The sequence below is a fragment of the Typopeltis vanoorti genome, chromosome 17 (assembly GCF_054136105.1).
Source record: "Typopeltis vanoorti isolate ZY-2024b chromosome 17, IOZ_Tvanoo_1.0, whole genome shotgun sequence".
NCBI classification, from domain to species: domain Eukaryota; kingdom Metazoa; phylum Arthropoda; class Arachnida; order Uropygi; family Thelyphonidae; genus Typopeltis; species Typopeltis vanoorti.
In genome coordinates, this window is record NC_143565.1 from 65809202 (window position 1) to 65822043 (window position 12842).

Consider the following 12842-nt stretch of genomic DNA (forward strand, 5'->3'; position numbering starts at 1 on the left):
GTTAATATCCACCAATGACCTGTATTCGACATTTTTTTGTGTCTACTTGTAAACTTTTCTGACTGGGGGGTTGGAATTCTTCTGGTCTTACTTGAGGGTTTGATAATCCTTCCCACACGACAATCCAAACTTCACCTTTTTTCATGACTCACATCCTCCCTTTGATGTTTTGTGCATTATTATCAGTTCGGCGGTTTGAGTATGTGAACGAAATGTTTACAGATAACTCAAACATTGTCAATAGGTAGCATTAGACAATTTTCTAAAATAATTAATTACAGGATATCAGGTTCCCCAGTTTTTTTTTCTTCTTTTCTACACTAACCTTTTTCAAGAGTTTGGTAATGTGATGGGTTAAAATATGTACAGTCTCTCTGTGAAATAACCAAATTCTAACAGTCATACTTTAAGTACGACTGTTTTTTCTAGTCTGTTGGAGGTATCTACATATGTAATAAATAAATTGCCACTTTTCAGGTGAAATATTCGCTACTAAAATTCTGGCTATTAATTTAAAACCCGATTCCTTTTGCTTCCAAGAGTTGACACAGTTTCTTGAAATATTTGAGGGCTTGCATGAACAAATAAGACTTAATTCACTCAGTGGATTTTCAAAAAAAAGTCTCTGGTTAGTTTGTGGCAAGAAATTTCACAAGAAAAAAAATCATTTGTACTTTATTCATTTCAAAAGACACAATTACATTATTAGCTATCACATCTTTTTTCCCCTTTCTCCCAATGGAATAGCATGTGTTGTGAAGTTTTGAAGAAAAAAAAGTTTCAACTGCCAGTGATATGTTTTTTAACTTTTATCATGTACAAATGTTTGAAATGAAAAGGAAAATGCACCTTCTTTCTACACCAAGCTTATTTATTAGTTTGGTAATGTGATGGGTTAAAATATCTAGTCTCTCTATAAAATAACCAAATTCTAACAGTCGTACTAACCATGACTGTTTTTTTATAGTCTGGTGAAGGTATCTACAGATATAGTAACAAAATTGTCACTTTTAAGTTCATTTGTACCTTATTCAATTCCATTATTTGCTGTAGTCTCTGTTTTTAATTCCCCCAACACTAGAATGTATTGGTGGTAAAATTGTGAAATAAGTTTCGACTCGCACTCAAGTCACTTGATTTTAATTTTTTATGTACAGTTGTGTGAAAAGAAAAGAAAAAACGTATTTTCCTTTTTTTTTTTTGAAAGCACCATAAACGTTTAGTGCCTATTTCTTCTTGTTACCTTGCTACGAACATTCATTTATCCTGTCTTCTCATTCCCCAAACTTGTGTTGGTGTTACCTGCACAGTATTCGACACCTTTTTTTTCTACACCAAACTTTTTTAAGGGATATTAAATCACCAAATGCTAACAGTTGCACTTTAATTCCAAAGCTCTGAACTTATGTAACTGAAATTTATTTATTTTTCTTTCTTTAGCATTAGTAAGTTTAAGTAACGAAAATGAGACAAACAGATTTTTTCGCTTTCCTAACTAAAAAAATTAAGAGATTAAATTTAACACGTGTCTGAAAGCAGGGTTACCATATTTCTTGAAAACAACACAACAATGTCAACCATCAAAAAAAAAAAAAGGAAGAAAGGGAGAAAGAAAGAAAAAATGTAAAGAAAAATAAAATGTTTATCTTCAAATAAATATTTATGATCACAGCAATAAAGATATTCATCAGCTTTTCAATGTTTGGAAATTCATACCCATGTCCAAATGAAAAGAAAGAAAGAAAGAAAAATTGTAAAGAAAAATAAAATGTTTACCTTCAAATAACTATTTATGATCACTGCAAGCAAGAAATTCATCAGCTTTTCAAAGTTTTGAAATTCCTACCCATATTGTTTTCATCATTTGGTATCATTTAATTGAAGAATGGGTCTGGCTATTATGTTTTTGATTTTTCTCTTCCAATGGCGAGTATTATTTGATATTTGCATGTTGATTCACTTGTTATCTCCATGCTGTGATACCTTTTTTTATACAACAAACATTTTAAGAGTTTAGTAACTTGATGGGTTAAAATATCTAATGTCTCTCTGTAAATAACCAAATTCTAACAGTCGTACTTTAAGTACGACTATTTTTTCTAGTCTGTTGGAGGTATCTATATATATAATAAATAAACTGTCACTTTTCAGGTGAAATATTCTCCAATAAAATTCTGTCTATTAATTTAATACCTGATTCCTTTTGCTTCAAACAGTTGATACAGTTTCTTGAAATATTTGAGGGCTTCCATGAACAAATAAGACTTTTAATTCACTGAATGGATTAAATTAAAAAAAAAAAACTGTGTCACTGGAAATATTGGCTAAGAAGTTCGTGAAAAATACTACGCGTCTCATAAGTTCAACAAACTATGCAGTATGGTCTGATAAACTGAGTGGTACACACTTGTCCCTAATCAGTATAATCACATTACATACACAATATATTAAATTAAAAAAAAAACTCCAAGTAAATATTACCGTATTCTGTAATGAAACAAGGCCAATTAAAGGAGTGAAAGAAAAATGTATTGTTTCACTCAGTTGAGACCGTCCTGTTAGTGGCGTAGGCATAGGAATATTTTGGGATCTTTTGAAGTGTATCGAATGTGTTAACCTCTGCGTAATCAAAATAAAGAACGACGACCCGATTTCTTACTGTCATTTTGCGATTTTTTTTTTTTTGTCCATGAAGAGGTTTTTTTTTAATTGATAGATAATACAAAATAGGTACTAGCATATTGGTAGATAATAATAAAAATTAAAATGATCATTTTAGTCTATCTTCCATTACACGTTCTTAAGAAAGAATTCTAGGCGGAATTGTTATTCTTAATAGCTGAGCATGTACACAGTTAAATAACTTTTCACTGCTTACACATGTAACAACTTATATAGAATTTATTGAAAGACTCCCATATATTTCATCTCCAACATTAGGTGGACATCATCGGGGGGTGGGGGGGATCGTTAACTAATTTCAAAAGGTGAATCGAATCGCAATAACGAGTCATAAGTCATGCGTATGACTCGGTCTCCGCTTAAGTACATGATATTACCCTATTAGTTCAAAGAAACAATTGTAATAATTTGCGTAGATAGAAAGTTATTTAAAATAATTATTAATTAAAAAAACGTATAAACAATAATGATTACTTCTAAAAACTTGGACATTGGCAATTTCAGTTTATCCGAAAGCCAGTCTTTACTAGCTTTCGATCAGTACATTCATCACAATAAAATGGCTATTATCAAAGATCGCTTTTGTTAGATGAACTGAATAAAATGATAAGCAACTTGATGTGTAATGGATGCAACAAAACTACCATTCAAAAATTGATAATTATCATCCTTCTACCAGACTGCAATCTCATGTTGAAAAGACATTTGATACCCTTACCTCAGAGCAGGGTTTCCCAAACTGTGTTCTGTGGAAAGTGATAAGTGTTCCTTGAAAAAGTATCATAATATGAGCTTGGAATTATTTTACATGCTGCGACAAGTTCAAACATGTTTGAAAATCAGATGCTCCTCACTTTTCGTGTGGATTGTGCTATTAAGGCAAGCGCACTGGCCCTGACTCAGCCTCCCGCGGTTGTCGACACTTCCATGCGCAAGCGAAGTATGGAGATATCTGAATCCTTTCGAAAATCAAAATTCGCTCCCGTTCCTAGACACACTAGTCACACGTCTTCCTTCACAGTCTACCAAAAACCGACACACACACTGGCCAATATATACATGCTAATTCATACCACCACCCATCACAAAAATATGGAGTCATTAACACCCTTAAAAACAGAGCTACAACAATTTGCTCTAACCAGCAAGTCCTGAAAGAAGAACTAAAAATCATCAGCGACACATTCATAAATAATGGCTATAACAAAAATACTACTAATAAAATACTCCACAAAACAACAACAAAAACGAATCTAGATTACAGTAAAACCATAGCCATCCCATGCATTAAAGGGTTATCAGAAAAAATCAACAGAATCCTACAACATTATAACCTCAATGCCACCTTTAAACCACCCACTAAACTTAAAACCATATTCAACTCCTCTAAGGATCCTCTCCTCCCATTAGCACATCTTGGAGTCTGTTGCATCCGCTACACCTGTAACTTACCATACATTGGTGAAACAGGACGGACAATCCCTATACGAAAGAAAGAACACATTAGACACATTAAATATAACCATTATTGGGAAACAGGTCTCTCAGACTATGCGCTCAACACTTTACACCAAATCAACTAGAAAAGCACCTGCTCTTTACACCACACAAAAACCTGGTATGAAAGGAAATTTAAGGAAGCCTGCGAAATCCTGAAAAACCACCCAAATATCAACAACAAAGATGGCATGAAAATTCCAAGGATCTGGATGGCACACATTCAGCCTACCTAATATATAAGATCCAGCATAAGTCAGGACTCTAGCCAATCTTCAGCTAGTATTAGAAACCATTCCATACCAACCGGCTGGAATGCACAAGCATAATCAGGATGTTAATATATGTATATAGATAGCTACTTGTTGTTGTGCCCAATGTATTTCTACAACCAACAGATAACACTAATAATAGTACTCTAGCGTTGATGTACATTTTTTTCCCCCAGAGGTCAGGCCAACAATTGTTGTAGCGGTTAGTCAGTATCTTTAACAAACCAGTTTGATTGTAGTGTAGCTTGTTTTCTGTGTATAGTTGTATGCTCCAGAAGACGACCTTGACATAAAGGTCGAAACGTCGAATGTAGATTTTAGTTATATTAAATTAAAGTTTTTATTCAAACACGGTAGTTGTCTCCATAATTTTCAAACATGCATACGGAGATATCTATTCTAGGAAACGTGCGGTCACAAGCAAGGTCAATGCGATGCGGCCGGCAAGCCTGTAGTGTGCGCTGTCACATTTTTAGGGTGCGATACAGCCTGCTTCGGCGATAGTGTACGCTTAGCTTTATATTGAACACGAGAACGATGATACTCGACTCTAACTAAGGTGTTCCGTTAAAATTTCAGGATTTGTGAAGTGTTCTGTCGTAAGAAAAGTTTGGGAAACGCTGCCTTAGAGGAACCTCGGAAAAAATAGCAAGGATTCTTCGTGGATTCAATCTTGCTTCCTACCACCAAAAAAAAAAAAAGAAGAAGAAATTGCCACCTCTTTCTTTACCGGGTTTCTATCAAATATACCCCTGCTCATGTCATCTTTACTATTTTGGACAGACTGGCCGTTCTGCCTTGATTAGAATTGAAAAACATTACAATTTTGGAATCCGACACGTTTGGCCTTGCTTATCACGCTATTGACAGTGGGCAAGGAGTTCTATGAAACCTGACGAAACTTCTAATTTCCAGCAAGTTCAAGTTCGATAATGTTTTCCTTGAAACATGTGAAACGCTATAAATCGTCCGAGCCTATTGGACTGTGTACCAATATCCAAGTTTATGGAAGTGATCACTATTAATTGTTCAGAGTTTTTAATTAATAATTTTAAATAATTTCATCTTCTCAACTTATTACAACTGTTCCTTTGAACTCTAATATATACTTCAGCTGCGGCCGAGACCTGAGTTAATATCTGCATGATTTATTATTGCGATTTAACGGTCTGTCTCCCTGAACATGTCCACGTAATATTGGATGAAATATGGAATTTTTTAAAATAAATTCTATATAGTATTTGTTACACGTGTAAGTAAGCCGTGAAATTTATTTAAATATGTTTACTGTTTGCATAGTCAGTAACGTTGAGGTAATGCAGTAATTTAGCGCTTCAAATTATTTGCATTTTGTGCTTAAACGACGGCAATTATACCTGCAGTACGATAAAAGAAGAGAAAGAAAGGGAGAAAACTGACGAAATTGCACCAAAATCATTTACATTTACCATAACTTTTTAAATCGCACACAAATCAAAATATGCTCTCCGCATTTTTATTTTATTTTTATTTTTGATGCTATTGAACTTTTTGATGCTATTATACTTTTACATCTGGCATTCCAAGTATCTAACTAAAATAGAAAATTTATTAGCTAAATCGGTAGCTAATCCACATCATTACTGTGCTTCTTAATATTAAGCAAGTTATTTTTACGTTTATACTGCCAGAAGAAAACAGAATCCTTTGGCACTGTTTATTGGCAGGCGAAACCAATGGACAGGGCATTAAGATGATCACGCTGGGAAAATTTTATGTTTATTTTCTCTATTTAAAAGTAAATAATTAATGTCTTAGCCGAAGAGTGGTTGTGTAGTTATGTTTTCAAATTGATATTTATTTGATACGCTCTTGGATATGAATTTCGGAACTAGTATGTTTTACATGCTATATATCATAAATGTTATAATATCCTCTTTTTATGACTGCATGCTTTTGTATCTATTAAGGTTATCTGTTAGATACGTATTTGCATTATACATACATTATACAGTTTGTATTATAATACTTTGTGTTTTTTTGTGCAATTTGTAATAAGATATAAATGTAATTATTAAAAGCATTATTCCACATGAAACTGAGAATGGCTCAGTTTAATGTGGAAAAGCGAAAATTTATGCATTTCTGTGTATTACGGAGGCTAGGGATTTGGGGATGCTGTGGACATACTGTAATTTTACTTTTAGTGAGAGGTATTGCATTTTAGTATCAAAGAAAACTAGCGAACCTGACAAGGAATGTCGGTGTCTAGAAAAGAGCTAAAATGCTGCAGAGAACTTCTAGCAATTGATATTTAACTTGTACACTAATGTTACAAGAAATAAGGATGACGTGAAGATACTATAGGACAACTTATATAGACTACCAGTATGGGCCAAGAAGAATGGCTCAGTTTAATGTGGAAAAGTGAAAAGTTATACGTTTTGGGACATAAAGATTACCAGCTGTGTATTACGGAGGCTAGGGATTTGGGGATGCTAATGGTCTCTCATTCAAGTTCAGTGGACATATTGCAAAAGTGACTAAAAGAGTTCATTGGATTACCTGGTTATTGAAGAACACATTAACAATCAATAAGCTCGTCATATATCTTTATGCAGCTGAATATAAGGCTTATACAGTCTCATCTGGACTATTGTACACAGACATCGTCACCTGGTTTCCTTGGCGATGAAGATGTAGAAACCATCTAATGCCGAGTGACCAAGATGGTGTACACGACCAGTGTTAGACCAACTAGTCATCCATGGAAACGAAAAGTTTAGTATGGGCGTGCAGACTAGATTTTTGCTTAGTGAGTAGTGAATGAGTGGAATGATCACTAAAAAACACTCGTAGTAACCACAGTAATGACTATTTAATTCATAAATATTTCATCCCAAGTATCCTGGGACATCATCAGTACAGTAGTTCAAATCATACTTGGAATAACATACAGTTAGGGCGCATGATTACAATGGAATCTCAATATGCGTGTTATAGAAGTAAATTAAAATATAGCGGAACAAAAAAAAAAAAAAAAAAATAAATAAATAAATATATATATATATATATATATATATATACTCTATAATATAAAATTATAAGCCTCTTTTTGTAACGTTTTTTGTCAAGTTATTTGAAACGTTTTGAAACTCAGAGGCAACCCTGAGTGTCGAGTCTTAAAAATTCAAGTCATCAGAATTCAAGGAGAACTGGCCTCCCCCTTCGAGTCTTCAAAATTGAAGGAGAACCGGTCTACCAGTCCGGAACTCGGGGGATTGGGCGCTGTAGGCGCCAGGGGGAGGAATCCCCTTTCGAGTTTTCAAAATTCGAGTCATCAGAATTCAAGGAGAACCGGCCTACCAGTCCGGAACTCGGGGGATTGGGTACCGTAGGAGCCAGGCGGAACCCCCCCGTTCGAGTCTTCAAAATTCGAGTCATCAGAATTCAAGGAGAACCAGCCTACCCGTCCTGAACTCGAGGGGGGAGCCGTAGGCGTCGGGGAGGGGGAGGATACCCCCTAGTGTATATATATATACAGGGTGTTCGGGATAAATTTGACAGTTTCGTAAGGAAAAAGAAAATCTTCTTTGTATCTATTAAATTTAATGAATTGACAAAAAAACATTACAGGCAGAGTTAATTACAATACTATCAACAAGATTTACTCAAAATAACCACCATTAGCATCGATCACAGCTTCAATTCTGCTTCGGAACCTCGAACAAGCTGATGCTACAGTCTCCCTGGGAAGGGCCGCAAAAACTGTTTTAATTTTATCCATTAACTGGGCTTTTGTATTACTGGAAGTGCGATTGGTGTCTTTTTCAACTGCGCCCCATACAAAATAATCCATGGGGTTAAGGTCTGGGGAGTTTGGAGGCCAAACATTTGGACTGGTGAAGTCGTAGAAATTTTCAGACAACCATTTTTGACTTTTCCCAGAGGTGTGGCAAGGGGCCGAATCCTGCTGCCATACATACGGCCTACCATTGGCTACCCTTGTTATCCAGGGCTTGACTACAGTTAGCAACTCCACGAACAAAGCCCGAATTCCAATGCCAGGGTTCTTCAACACCTGTTCCTGCAGATTTGCGAGGAATTCTGCTGTACGAACGCAATCAGATCGTCTGCTAGGGATCTTTCTTCTTGCTACATCCTCGTAGTCACCATTGCAAGTCTCTAGTTCATGCCTGATTGTTTTTACTGTATTCAGGGAGCATTGGGCAGCAGTCGTAATATCCTTATTTTGATGGCGGGCACGAATCATCATGATACAAGTTATTCTCTTCCATGATTCAGGTGGGTTCCAGCTATCCATCCTTTCTGACATCTTGTATATGAATGAAGAAGGGTCCAAACTTTTAAATGAAGAGAAGTGTGTGTTAATACATGTAACTTACGGAAAAATATAATTAATTATAAATATGTCAAATTTATCCCGAACACCCTGTGTATATATATATATATATATATATATATATATATATATATATATATATATATATATATGAAGATTATTTTACACAATTTTGTATGACAATTTTCCATACTTTAGGAATAGTAAGAACATCGTTGCGGTTTAAATTTGGTCTGTGTAGTAGGGCTTCAGCACTTTCTTTATATACACGTCCATATTTATATACAGATCTGTGTAAAAGTGTCGACTTCTCCCAATGGATGCTATGGTTTGGATTTTTCAACTCCGTGTTTCGCAGAAATCTGGTCTCTCCCAACACGCAGTTGAAAATCCAAACCATAGGATCCATTGGGAGAAGTCGAAACTTTTACACAGATCTTTATATAAATATGAACGTTTATATAAAGAAAGTGCTGAAGCCCTACTACACAGACCAAATTTAAACCGCAACGATGTTCTTACTATTCCTAAAGTATGGAAAATTGTCATACAAAATTGTGTAAAATAATCTTTATATATATATATATATATTTTTTTTTTTTCCCCATTTATATTTCATTTACTTCTATAACAGATTACTGCACACATATTGAGATTCCGTTGTAATCGTGCGCCCTAACTGTATGTTATTCCTAGTATTGTTTGAACTACTGTACTCATGATGTCCCAAGATACTTGGGATGAAATATTTACGAATTAAATGGTCATTACTGTAGTTACTACGTGTGTTTTTTTAGTGATGAATTCACCACAGATTTCGTTATATAAAAATGAGCGAAATGGATTGCCAGTCAGGTGCGAGGGCATTGATGAATAAGTGCAAGTAGTATCGAATGCACTTCGGACCAGATCAAGATCGTGACGTGATTGATTGTTCATTTGATGACGTCATTGTGTGTGACGTCATGAGTTTGTAATGTTAGGAATTTTCCTAGGGGCATATGTGTCAGTGACGTCAGTTCTTGTGTTTTGGTTCGCGTATGGAATTATGGGTGATGGTAGAGATAAGGATTCGTGTTGTGATTGGTGGGACACTTCTGACCAGATCAAGATCAAGATAAGAAATCGTGATGTGATTGGTTGTTCATCTGATGACGTCGGATCTTGTGTTTTGGTTCGTGTATGGAATTATGGGTGATGGTAGAGATAAGGATTCGTGTTGTGATTGAGGGTGCACTTCTGATCAGATCAAGATAAGATAAGGAATCGTGTTGTGCGTGTGTGTTGTTTTCAGATGTAGATAAGTGACGTCATTTGTTGTTATCAATAAGTGACGTCATTTCTTAGTTGTAAATATGGGATGTTATTGTTTTAAAGTAAAGGATGATATATTAGTGGATAAGGAATCGTGTCGTGATTGGTGGGACACTTCTGACCAGATCAAGATAAGATAAGGAATCGTGACATGGATGTGTATTATTATAGTGTTTGGAATTTCGGTAGGGGTCACCTTCTCTCAGGGATACCACATGCTGTGTTGGGTTCGCGTATTGTATTGTGGGTGTTATTTAGAGATAAGAATCGTGAAGTTATGTGTTTGGAAATTTCTGGGGAACATATGTCTCTCTGTGATATCCCGTGGTGTTTTGGTTTGCCTATGGAATGGTGGGCGATGTTTTTGAGATAAGATATCTTGGAATTTTCCCAGGGTGACACACATACATCATTGTCGTCATGTTTTGTCTTTGGTTGTCTATAGATGGGTGTACTAATTTTCCGATACATTTTGGGGTATTTCTTTCCTGTTAAAGGGTGGGAATTCTTAGAGTAAGTCGTGATGGCGGCAGTGTTTAGGATTTTCTGAATAATTTAATTATATGCTGGTGTCCCTCAAACACACACACACACACACACACACACTAGACATGAAAAGTCGCTAATGTATCCATGTTGATACCCTAATATGTACCCTATGATTATTCTTATGAAAAAAAATATTCAGTATTAGAATTACGTTTACCAAAACATACGAGCAGTGATTATTGAAATTACAAGTATCAATTGTTATGTTTAAGTTTACAAAAAAAAAATCCAATACATTTTGGAGTATTTCTTTCCTGTTAAAGGGTGGGAATTCTTAGAGTAGATTCGTGATGGCAGCTGTGTTTAGGCTTTTCTGAATAATTTAATTATATGCTGGTGTCCCTCAAACATACACTTTTGTTTTTTCGCCGATGTTATCACTATCAGTTGGAGGTGACATCACTAAAAGATTATTGGCAAATGACAACCTCTTTTACGAATTTTCGTTATCTTGTTTACAAATACAGCAAAACCCCGAAGTTACTCAGCAGGTGGGACCAACAAAAAGCGCGTATGTCGAATTCGCATAACTCGGGATATAATTTTGCATGTAATTTATATATACAAACATACAATTGGGACCAAAGGTTTACAAAAACACCAATATTTTTTAAGAAATATAATCATAATTGTAGTTTTTTGTACATAAAAAAAGAAAGTTATTTCGATGTCGATGGTTTCATAAAATCTAATAGATTCGTCTGACAGCATAATGTCTTTTTCTTGTCATGTAAAATTTCTTCATAGCAAGCTAATGATTTTTTTATTCCTTGCCTTTTGCCTTGTGGCTGCGGTTCGTTCCTCATTAGAATGTAGTTCCTCCAAAATCTGTAAACCTTTCTTTTATGATTGTTTTTACTGTGGATTCCTGTAGATCGAACTTCTTTGCTAGCTCACAAATTTTCATTCTGCCTTTTCTGCCAATTTTTTGGGCGAGGGTGATTTGTTGAACCAAATTCATCATTATTTGAAAAATAATGATGAATTTGTGCAAACGAAATAGCCGACACATGTCGTTGGCAACTTTTCTCGGCTGAAAGAAAATAAGCACAAGATTGTCTAGAATCTATATTCGGTTGTATTTATATGTGAAACCAAAATTCAAAATCAATTTTGGTGCAATAAACAAACGAAATGTCACAGAAGTCTTTGTATATTAACGGGTTAGTAATGTTGAGTTTTGTTTCCAAAGTCAAGGTTTTTCTTTTCTTGCTAGCTGTAGAAGAATCGGACTTGCTTCTTTTGGATGGCATTATTATTTTTTATGTGATAAAATTTTTATCAAGAACATAACATTAAACAATCGCAAGGTTTGTAGACTATAAAAATCGTGTATGAATGGAGACTGTGCGAAACACGTCGGTGCTTGTTCACAGCATGCTCGACAATGGCAAATGTGGCTGGCACCTGAAAGATACGACTAGTGGTGAGGCGTGAAGTAGGATGGGAATACATACATATAAGAAACTGCATAAGTCGGGGTATGACTGTATTTGGGTATTGGTGTTTTTTTTTTAGTTTATCATGAAGAGAAAAAGCAAACGGCACTTTAAAAAATAAATTAAAAATAAACGAGACATAAAGGCTTACAATAACTTTTTTGTCTGTAGTCTAGAAATTCTAATGATAATTTAAATTTACTTACAGACTTTCCAGAATAATTCTTCTTAATGCATATAGATACCAAAATAGTTGAATTTTTATCTACAGCAGAACACACACAAACACAATCTTGAAAGAATGAAATTTCTGTAATAACCTGAAAAGCTATTTCACTTTTGTTCCATAGATTTTCTGTCCGTTTGTTACACTGTTAATTCTTTAGCATTGGGTCATACTATGTTTTTATTCCCAAAGTGGTGAGTCTAACCTCAAACTCTCTTTTGCTGACGAATATATCCACCAGCGATCGGTAATTGTTGTGTGTACTTGTGAGCTTTTCTGACTGGGGGGGGGGGGGGGGGAATTGAAATCCTCCTGGTCGAATTTGAGGGTTTGATAATACTTCCCACACGACAATCTGAACGTCACCTTTTTCATGACTCATATTCTTCTTTTGATATTTTGCATGGTATTATCAGTTTGGGGAAGTACGACTGTTTTTCTAGTGTAAAATTCTTATGACACATATCCTAAAATTATTCATTCCTGATTAAGGATTTTATACACTTATTGTTTTCAAGTAG